Below are 10,764 nucleotides of genomic sequence, written 5' to 3'. Positions count from 1 at the left end.
GCCCCTGCATGTGGCCAGTGTGCTAGCCAGATGAACTCACTGTTCCCTCAACTACTGTGTGGGCTCATTTTCTCCGTAATGTTGGTCAGGCTGTTCCCATCTCCTCTACTGCTGTCACCACTCCAAAGCTCCTCTTCCCCACAGATTTGCCTCTTCCCTGTCCTTTGGGGACCTCCTACCATTTCAGACCACAGTAGTTTCTACCACACAACCTGAGAGCCGTGATTATTTTTCTGTATGTAGTCATGTCTCTGTACTGACTTTTAAGCTACTCGAGGGCAAAGATACTCTTGTGTTCATCTTGGCAGTTTCTATAGATCTAACACAGTGCTTTGTACTCATCTCAGTCAGTTGACTGACTCAGGGAAAATATGGCCCAGCTCCAGTAACCAAGTGTGCCAAAAAACATTAGACACTGAGAACCTGACTTGAGTCCCTCGTGATTAGCTGTGTAATATTGAAAGAGTCACTTCCTTCAAAGCCCTAGCTTTGCCCTCTACAAAAGATGATACTTTAATTATTTTCTGCTAGTATCTTGTCCTCTGCTAATGTTTTCAAAATCCTCTTTTGTTTTTTAATGCACCTAAAATTTTTAAAAATACATATTTTATATCACATAATTGCAATATCTGAATCTTGAGGATCTGATTCTGTTTCTGTTTTTACTGGCTTCATGGTGTGCTTTGTAGTAATTTTGGATTATGAGTTCATGTTCAGCCAGACTCTATTGATGGGAATCCGGAATCAGATGGAAGGTGTGTTCCTCCGGTAAGAATCTGTATTTGCTTCTTCCAGGTGCTTCAGGGCATTGTTAACCCAGCAATACTTTGAGTGAACTATTTATTCCCAAACACAAGAGCTGTGCCTTATTTGTCTATATGATCCAAGCTTACCTTGTAGATGCTCAATGTGGATTTGTTGATTGAATGGATGAATGAATAAGACCTCTATGAGTTTTTTTGGAAGCCCAATAAGAACTATAACCTCTGGTGCTAACAAAGGACAGTAGGTGCATTAGGAAAATAATTACTAACATTTATTGAGTACTTATTATGTGCCAGGTATCATTCTTAGTGCACCATGTGTATTAATTCATTTGATTCTCACTATAACTCTGTGAGGTAGGTACTATTGTTGTCTTCATTTTACAGAGGAGGCTCAGACAGGCTGAGTAACTTGGCCAAGGTCACACAGCTAGTGAATGGTGGAACTCAGATATGAACCCAGAGATACATCTCCTCCCCCCTGGAGATACATTTAACCACCATCTTATGCTGAAGGAGGGAGGAATAGTTATGATAGTATCAGTAAGAGTAGAAAATTTCCATACTGTTGGAGGGACCTCAGGAGTCATCCAGGCCACACCAGGCATAGAGGGAAACATGGCATAATCTTGTATCGTCAGTTAACCCTTGTATGTAGGCTTCCCCGCCCCAGCTAGAATAGGAGCAGTTTGAAGGCAGGAACCATGGTTTGCAACTCATTGAAATGTTTCAAAGATATTTGCTGAATTAACAAATGAATTTAAAATTCATTTAAGAGTAAACACATGAATCCTTTAAATAAAGTATATCACATGTTACATGTCAGACAAACTGGCGATGAAGATTTCACTTTACTTTAAAATTTGAAAATGCCTAGATGTGATCATAACACAGTCCAGTACAGTCACACCTTACATTTGTCTCAGTGCATGCCACTTAGGACCCTTTGAGAAAGAAGGAAGAAACTTGGATTCTGCCATCATAGGCCCTGAGGCTGTCAGGAACCAAAGGCCACTGTATTTGTAACCCATCCCTTTGGCCGCTATCCAAATCTAGGAGGGCCTGAAGGAAAGGGGGGCTTTATTTTCTCTTGTCCTTACCAAGGCTAGGAAAGAATTTGAGTGTGGACTCTCAGTAAACATTCTGGGTCTTCCCTCCAGCACTGGTCTGATGGAATGAAATCCCCAGTCTCTACCAATCTTGGTTCAATATTTACCTGGTGGTTTGCAGTGAGCCTAGGGACAGGATTCCAGAACGAAGAGGAATGGAGTTGGGGAGTGAGGGGAGGGGTGTGTGTGTGTGTGTACTGTGTGAGGAATGGTAGGCATGGGGTGGGTGGTACCAGGTTGCAAGGCAATGAGAGTGAGGTCTGGACAGAAAGTGTTGGAGAAGAAATGACTCCTTAGTACATACTGGTTCCTTCCCAGGACTTCCCCTTGCTGAAACAACTTGCCTGATCCCCATGTTAGAAGCTCAGACTGAGGCAGTTAGCCACCCAGGTTCCCAGCTTGACTTTGCTTATGGGTGTGTGTGGGGGGGGAGGTGATGATTACGAGGGTGAAGAGAGGCTCTGGGAATAGGAGTTTGCCCCATGACTGTGCTGATATATTCGTTGCCTCTATCCTGCTAGTGGACACATAGCAAGCCTTTCCCTCTCTTACTTCCTGGACAGACCAGGACTCACTGCTAGAAAACCCTTGGGGACGTCATTGCCAAAGAATGTAATATGGAGCCCGTTGGATCTGAGGAGCACGAGCAACATTCAGGCAGCTGGCAGGGTCTTGGCTGGAAAGAGATATGGAAGTTAGGAGCATGCAGGTGAGAGTTGAAATTGCCCAAAGGGAGTACATAGAAAGAAAAGCAGAGAAAAGGGCTTGCGGAGGTATTATGGTCTGTGAGGTGGGGACAGGACGTGCGAGTCATAGGTTTGAAGAGCCTTCGTGTATTCATCCATCCATCCATTCACTCAACGTTTACTGAGCTTTGTGTCAGATACCAAGTTTGAAGAGGAAGTTGGGGATTCAAGAGGGAGAAGGGTTAAGAGGGGATCCCTGGGTGGATTCAGATGAAGGAGAAGGGAGGGGCGGAGTTGCTGGGCTCTCTCCTGCTAGGAGAGCAGGTCTGTTAACACAAAGCTGCTCCCCCACCCCCGCACCTCCTCCTGTCTACCCATCCGCACAGGAGGAGGAGCCACACGGCTGCTTCCTACCGCCCTGTACCCCTTCCGCGTTCTTTCTAACCACTTAACTGTGGCGCCAGCAGCACCCCTACTGAGAGCTCAGGCAATCCCCAGGGGCGGGTTGGTGGGGGCGGTGCGGGGAGGGATGACAGTTTGGAAAAAAAGAGCCGGATGGAGAAGGAGCTGTCTGTCTGTCTGTAATTAGCTCCAGCTGCTGTTGCGCGGCAGCGCTGGGGGCGTCGGGAGTGTGAATGCATGCGGATGAACCTGCGTGCGTGGCTCCTCATTGCTATCACTATTTTTCACCGTCTCGTGCGCTGGCTTCAGCCTCGCAGCTCTGCAACCTCTCCTGTCCCCGAAGGTCCCAAAGGACAGAGTGTTCCACAGGCAGCACCAGCTTGAATCACTAATGCTGCTAAGCACAAGGACAACAAATATAGGCCCCCATATGTCCTGGATACACGAGCCCCTGCTCTCTCCCTCCACCCCCGCTTCCTGAATGTTTCCTACTGACTGAAGCCCAGCACTTGAAATTAACAACACCTTAACTGCTGGCAAAGAGCTTTCACAGCTGTCAGGCTGTGCCTCCTCAGACAGCCAGAGGGGCAGCATTTTACAGGTGAGGACCCCGAGACCCAGGCAAGCAGGGAGGTTGGCGCAGGGTCACCTGGGCAGTTGGTGGCAAAGCTGTGTCTGGGATGCAGGTGGTTGGTTCCCGGCAGGGTGCTGCCAAGAGGGCTGATACCGGGTGGCGCCGGCTGCTGCTCTCTGTGCTCCCTAGAATCTGGAAATCATGACTCTAAGACCTGCCTCAGCAACTGATGAAATCTAGGACCTCTGAGGCTGAGTCCAGACTAAGAGCTTATTTAGAGCCTGCCGCGTGCCCACCGCGGAGCCAGTGCTTTTGGTGGCCTGAAACAGGGGTCCAGTATAGCCCCTGCCCTCAAAGAGATGACAACCTGAACGGAGAGACTGAGCTTAGACACCAAGTCCAAAGGGAATTGCAAGGGCTTCCCTCTTTTCTGCTAACCAGTCTGCTACCAGGGACCATGACTCAGAGACCCCTGCGCTCACCTCCCTCCTGACCCAGCCCTGTGGAATGATGGGTGGCAAGGGCTAAGGGTGAAGGATAGAGAAGATGGGGGAAGAAAGGCAAAACTAGGGTTCCAGCTAGGTGTCAGGCACAGTGTGCCTGATACCTATTATACATATGTCATCTAAATGACATCTATATCTTTATACATAAACACATGCATACCTAACCTGACTCTCATCCATATAGAGAGTTTAAGACAGTGTCTGGTAGGTACTAATAGAAAGCACCTAGAGGATGCTAACTATTCTTCCTTCTTATTGCCATCTCCTTTATCATTATCTACATTATCTCAGTTAATCCTTCTAGCTCCGGGAGGTAGCAACTATTCTTTTCCTGCTGGACCTAAAAATAAGGAAGCCAAGAGTTTACTGTATTCAACCCTGGGGAGCGGGTACTGGGAATGCAAATGAGAACCCAATATCTTTGTATTGGTAGCCTTTGGGGACCTCTCCATCTCGCAGGACTAATGGGGTGCACATAAATACTCATGGTCCAGCTGTGCTGTGGTCGAATGGAGCAGCATCACCCAGGCACTGATGGTAAGTGATCTGGTATCCAGAAGTTAGGTGGGCTTTTCAGATGAAGGACATTTGAGCTGAATTTTGAGGGGTGGAGGGTTTGGCCAGGAGGAGCAATGGAAGGAGGGGAAGGACATTTGGGCAGAGGGAGCAGTATTTGCATGAAAGAGCTTGTTCCAGAGGGTGGGAGGATGGTTGGGGCAGCGTCGGGGGTTGGTGGTAGGGGTGGTTGGGGTGGGGGTGGTGCACGATTAGCAGCAGCAGAGGGGGTGGAAAGGTGGTTGGGAGCAGCTTATACTAGGCTTTGTTGGCCAGGCTGAGTTTTGCACCTTGTTCTGTGAGCAAAGGGGCTCAAAGCAGGTTAGACCGATTGGGAGGCCATCTCAAGGCATGAAGTGGCAGGAGCTCTGGCTCAGGAGTGTGCAGTGGGAGCAGGAGACCATTCCAGGGACATGTCACAGAAACCACAGGGCTAGTGTTGTGGAGTGTTGAGGTGAGAGAAAAGGTGACAATGACCCTGAGCTTCCAGCTCGGGCCCCTGGTGTTGCTGTTAACAGAGACAGGGTTGGCAGGGGCATGAGTGGGGACAGGTGACAAGTTCAGTGGGACTCGTAGGGTGTGGGATGCCAGTGGGACTTAGTGGACACATCCAGCAGGAAGTGGGGTGAGAGCTGAGGGCTGAGGACCCACCAGGGTCCAAGCGGCATTAGTTGACCCTGTGGGACTGGATGGAGTATCTCTTGTCCCATTTACTCCTACAGGACAAGGGCTGGGGACAGAGCCAGGGGAGCCCCAGCATGAAAGGGGTGTGACGGCAGGGACACTGGCCCAGGGCAAGAAGACATAGCCCCTTCCAGAAACCCTGTCCCTTCTCCTCGGGACTAGTGTCCCTTTTCCATGGCTATGCTCCCACCAGTGAAGGGAGGTGCTCTGTGTGCAGAACTCATGTCACACGGGGGCGAGCCACGGAAAGGACAATCACTTCAGTTTTTGGGTTCTTTGGTGGGGGCGTGTCTTCTGATGAAATCCAATAAATGAGCCACCAGGGATTTGGGACAGAAAGGACAAGTACAAGGGCTACATGATGACAGCTGGAGCATTCAGTGCAAACAACCGAGTCTTTAGTGCTGCGGAACTGGAAGCACATTCACGAGGGCATTTCTAAAGATCTACTCTGTGCAAACTACCATGGGTCTCCTAGGAGCCTTAAAGCTTCAATTAGACCTAGCGGGTCCCCTAACCAAATCCCATAATACCATACATCTAAAGCCCCAGGTTAGCCACGAAATTTTCAGTTACACTGTGAATGTAAGAGACTCCAAACTGCCATCTTGACAGCTATTTGATTTATTGTTAAATTCCTGGGACCGTATCAGTAGTGGTTCTGAACACTTTACTCACATGAACTCACTTATTCCTCATGAATATTATAGACCCTGTTTATGTGTGTGTGTGTGTGTGTGTGTGTGTGTGTTAGTAGCTCAGTCATGTCCGACTCTTTGTGACCCCATGGACTGTAGCCCACCAGCCTCTTCTGTCCATGGAATTCTCCAGGCAGGAATGGGGTGCCATTTCCTCCAGGGGATCTTCCCAGGTCAGGGATCAAACCCACATCTCTTGTATTGCAGGTGGATTCTTTACCGTCTGAACCACCAGGGAAGCATATATATATATATATATATATATATATAAAATATGCTTATATATATTATATATATTTTATATAATTAATAGTAACAATATATAATATTAATAGTAACAATCATAGCATATCATGTTTCCTGAGAACTTAATGTAGGCCTAGCATGGTTCTAAACACATTAGATGAAATAATTCCTAATTCCACATGCACAACACTGTGAGGGGGTGTTATTACTATCTCTATTTTACAGGTAAAGAAATAAATCACAGAAAGATTAAGTTGCTCAAGGTCATACAGCTTATAGGAGGCCTGGGTTGTGAGTCAAAGTCTACCAGTGTGGCTTCAGCATGCTAGTAACCACCCAAGGCCTTCTGCATGCATGCATGCTAAGTTGCTTCAGTTGTGTCCAACTCTTTGCGACCCTATGGACTATAGCTCGCCAGGCTCCTCTGTCCATGGGATTCTCCAGGAAAGAATACTGGAGTGGGTTTTCATGCCCTCCTCCAGGGGATCTTCCCCACCCAGGGATCGAATCTGCATCTCCTGCATTGCAGGCAGATTCTTTACCGCTAGTGCCATCTGGGAAGCACCAGGCCTTCTAGAGCCTCTAGTAGCTCAGAACACCTCTAGATAAGAGTACATTTAGCACTTCAGATTGGTAGCATCACTGATTTTGATCTGCAGTTCATATGTTTAAAACTGCTGCGGGTCTTTGTGGGAAAAAACCTAGGAGCTGCTGCCTGAATGAGAAGTCAGGATTCAGAAGACATTTACACATGCTCTCCTGGGTAAGAGAGTCAGGATGGAGGCTGGGGCTGGTTATAGGAATCAGAGCCCAGTGATCTGCCTCCCCATCCCCTGCCCTCATTCCACAAGATGGAGCGCCATGTTTCTTAAAGTGTGGCTCAAGGAACGCTTTTTTTTTTTTTTTTTTTAATATTATTTTATTAGTTGGAGGCCAATCACTTTACAACATTTCAGTGGGTCTTGTCATACATTGACATGAATCAGCCATATAGTTACACGTATTCCCCATCCCGATCCCCCCTCCCAAGGAACGCTTTTTAAACATGCAGATTCCAGGGATGAACCCCAAGCCCAGACACTCTGTATCTCTTTGGAGATTATAGCTGGAATATGCATTTGAGCCAACTCCTGGACTGAAGTAGTTCCACAACCAGTCTCACTTAAGTCTCTAAGACGATGGAAGCCTGTCTTCTAATTCTACAGGTACCCAAAGTGTGCCTAGGGGGGCTTCATCCACAGCCCCCTTGCCAAGCAGAATCAGGGAGGGCTCGAACGCAGAGAGCACGCTGAGGGCATGCCTGCACAGAAAGCAGAGTTTTTTTGCCACCACACCCTTGAAAGAGAGTGAATCCTCTGGAGAGGGTGGGGAGGGGGAAGAGAGGAAGTGAAGGAAATCCTCTTGAAGCTGAAGCACCCTGGGGCCCAGACAAGGGGATGTCCTGAAGAGGGAGGGAGGATGGGAGACAGGGTGTCGGGGGTGCACGATGGTGGGTCAGCAGCCACAGGATCAGAGAGTCACAGTGGGAGTGGCCATGGCTAGGTATCGGTGCTGCAGTTGCAGTCAGCTTTACAGGAACTAGAGATTCAAAATTTTAGGTGGGACTCCTTTCCTTTTGTTGAGTGCTTGGAGTGGCTTGAATGATAAAGAATCTTCCTGCAATGCAAGAAACCTGGGTTTGATCCCTGAGTCGGCAAGATCCCCTGGAGAAGGGAATGGCAACCCACTCCAATATTCTTGCCTGGAGAATCCCCATAGACAGAAGAGCCTGGTGGGCTACAGTCCATGGGGTTGCTAAGAATTGGACACGACTGAGACTCTGTACTCTCTAGGGAGCTTCACCCTTCTGGACCCCACCTTCCCAGAAATAACTCCATCTCACCACTAGGAAAGGAGTAGCAAAGCTCAGTCTGTGGTCGAGGAAAGCCGAGAAAATGATTGCATGGATGCCTAATGCTGAATCTGTCTAGTTATCTAGCTGGGAGATGGGGTGGATATAAAATCAGTGAGAGGAAAAGCTTGGGAATGCTCTCATGTGGTGGGACTGGGAAGCAAAGAAGAGGGCTACTTTAAGGAAATGGTAACCCTAATGGTGGTAGATATGCCCTGGACGGGACTACCTGCTGCTCTAACCCATTCTCAGATTATGGTTCATACAATAGAGAGCTGGAAATCTTAATTGTGGCTGATTTTTGTGAAATATTTACTTTGTACCTGGCACTATGCTGGGCCTTACACGCATCACCTCATTTCACAACACTCTGATAGATCCTACTAATATTGTGCCCATTTTACAGATGAGGTTGAGAGAGGTTAAATGACTTACCCAAGGCCAAGCAGCTAGGGAGTGGCAGAGCCAGGATTTCAGCCCAGGTAGTCCTACTCCCAAACCCTGTTTATTAGGCCCTAGGAAGGGTGTAGGGATATGGGGATGCCTTCCCCTGGGCCTGTGGTTCTACATGAGCAACCTTCTTTGCATCTGACAGCTTCTGGTGAACAAGGTGAGTGACTGTATTTATCATGAATTCTCTTGGGTATGAGTTCCCAATAGAAGGAACAGGTGGGGCAGAGGCTCCAAGGCTAAGTCCCTATGCCATCCGCTCCTTTGATCCACTCTCTTGGGTTGGAGAAATGCTGGTGCTGAGGGGTCCCAGAGTATCTGATCTGTTTGATTCTTTGTACTGAGGCCTCTTCACATTTTTGAGTCCCTAGTTCAGTGGCTCAGGCAACTGAGCCTGGGGGTGCCCGTGCAGGGAACCCTTCTATCTCCTATCCCACTCTAGCAGATGAGCTCCTTCCTCTTCCCTGTCCCCAGGTTCATTAAATGCATCTTTGTCCTGTTACCCAAATTCTGCATCTTGCCTTAGTAAGTTGTCTTGTAATTCACTTTCACGAGAACTTTCCCTTTTTGCCAATGGACTTTCTTGGTCCTTTTGGCCTTGACCTAGGTCCTGCTTCCAGACTCCTGCTATGAGGTTTATCTCTCTACCTACAGTAGTCTCTTGTTCCTGCTCTCTCTTCTCCCTGCTATCAGAGTTGCCCTCAGGATGGGATGCATCCAGGTGAGGCTTAACAGATTGACCGGCATTTTACCTGGTGTTAAAGCCCCATGTCAAAGGAATTATGGAGTTAAGAATTTTCAAGCCCTTGGGAGGGGATAGGGAGAGATTTGGAAGGGCAAGGGAATGTTCTTAATACTCCTGAAATGCCATGAAGTAGACATCAAATTCAGGCTACCACCAAGCCAGAAGTTGGCTTATTTTTTTTTAGAATCCATCACATCAAATGAACTCCCTCCTCTCACTCACCACTCAAAGTTTTGACTAAAAAGTCTTCCAGATAATGAACTTCTGTGATGCAAGCATCATTTTCTCAGAGCTCTGTTGGAAGGACTGCGAAGCTCCACGAGTTACCAAAGACCACACAAACAGGCAGTAGTAGTCAAAGCAAAGCCAAATTCCTCCCGAGAATAGTTTCTTTCTATAACCTGAGAACGAATCCAATCTCCACCCGAGACAGGGTGATTTTCCTCTTTTCATTTATCCGGCACTGACATGAGCCCTCTTCTCTAATCTTCCTCAGACTCTTAGCAGAATACAAATAAGAAGCTGCTGATTTTGCCAGTCTGAGAAATTGAAAGTAGTCAGTTTTGCTTTTTCTCTGCCAAAGACAGTGTTCCTTCTGTGCTGCTATATGGGAAAAAAGGGCAAGACCTTTTGACCTTGTTATGTTCCTATTCATGACCCATCAAGTCATTATGAAAGCCTAGAGGGACACTGTTTTTAGTATGGATCCTGGTAAGTTTATCCAGATAATTTCCTATCAAAAGCATCCCTCACACTCGCCTCCAAACATGTCCTGTCCCCTAAGAATGATTTGGTCTTGGTGTCGGGGCAGGTAACAGGGCTGGGCTCTGTCATCCAGGACTCTTTGGAGCCCTCGTTTGAGCTGCTTCAGGGACTGACAAATTGGCCAGAGACTATGTCCAGTGTCTCAGGAAAGCAGTAAATAAAAGCTCCTCCTTTCCTGGGGAGCCCATGTCTATTTTGGCCTCTCTTTCCATCAAACTGGGAAGATGTTGAAAAGGGCCATCTTGCTGCAGAGCAGGGAGCATAAAGTGTGGTGGCTGCGTTTCTAACTGGGCTGACCATCAACCCGAGCCTCACTGCCCTTTTCAACACGGAGGAGTTGCTAAATTCTATTTCAACTCTCCTGCTCATATCTTTCCCTGTTTCAGCAATTTGCTTTGTAAAAGATGGAGAAGCTAGCAGTGACTGTACCCATAACAGTAGCTGAGGTCACATTTAAGAAATTCAAATGCTCAGGGTGTGCTTCTCGCATTAAGTCCAACTCAAGCCATTGGATGTGCACAGCACTGCTCAACAGAAGACCCCCGAAGGCTGTGTGGCATTTCTGGTATGCTGGGGGTTTGGGAAAGAACGAAAAGGCATTTTCATTTTCCGAACTCAGAGGCACTTCAGGGGGTGGGGGAGGGTGTCAGGAATTCTTCCAAAGTCATGGGCCTGCCCACACCTGACTC

This window comes from Muntiacus reevesi, chromosome X (assembly GCF_963930625.1).
Source record: "Muntiacus reevesi chromosome X, mMunRee1.1, whole genome shotgun sequence".
Classification (NCBI taxonomy): Eukaryota; Metazoa; Chordata; class Mammalia; order Artiodactyla; family Cervidae; genus Muntiacus; species Muntiacus reevesi.
This window is presented reverse-complemented; position numbering follows the sequence as displayed.